Below are 572 nucleotides of genomic sequence, written 5' to 3'. Positions count from 1 at the left end.
CGGCACGCGGGGTCAGCGTCCAAACCTCAAACCGGCTTCTGAGATTCTCCTCAAACCGCACTGGTGTATTTAAGGCCAAATTTCTGGCCTTGGTCCTTCCTCCTCAGCCTCAGATCTCGACAGGCTGGGGAGCGTTCTGCGACGGCTGGAGGCCCCGCGGGAGAAGGAGGAGGCGAAGCGGTGTCGTACTTGGTGATTGTATTAGCAACAGGAGAAAACATGCACGGTAGCGATTTAGTGTTCCCGTCTTGCCACCACCCTGTTCTAAAATGAACAACTCCTCGGTCCCGCTCCCCGCAGCAACAGGGGGATGCTCATCCCCAGCCCACCCTGCTCCCACCCTCTTTCTCACTACTACTCTGTGAAAAGGCAAATTATTTTGCCCCGTGGCAGCCAGACGAGGGGCTCCTGTCCCAAGAAAGTGACCTCCAGTGTGGTGAAGCCTCTCAAAATGCACCGGACGTCCCCAGCTCGGTGGGGACAGAGTGCGGGGTCCCAGCCTGCAGACGCGTTGCCGGTGGGGACTGAGTGATGGCAGGAGGGGTTGTGGGCCACCCCAGACAGGCCCTGCT

Source organism: Apaloderma vittatum, unplaced genomic scaffold, assembly GCF_000703405.1.
Source record: "Apaloderma vittatum isolate BGI_N311 unplaced genomic scaffold, ASM70340v1 scaffold22843, whole genome shotgun sequence".
Taxonomy (NCBI): domain Eukaryota; kingdom Metazoa; phylum Chordata; class Aves; order Trogoniformes; family Trogonidae; genus Apaloderma; species Apaloderma vittatum.
This window is presented reverse-complemented; position numbering follows the sequence as displayed.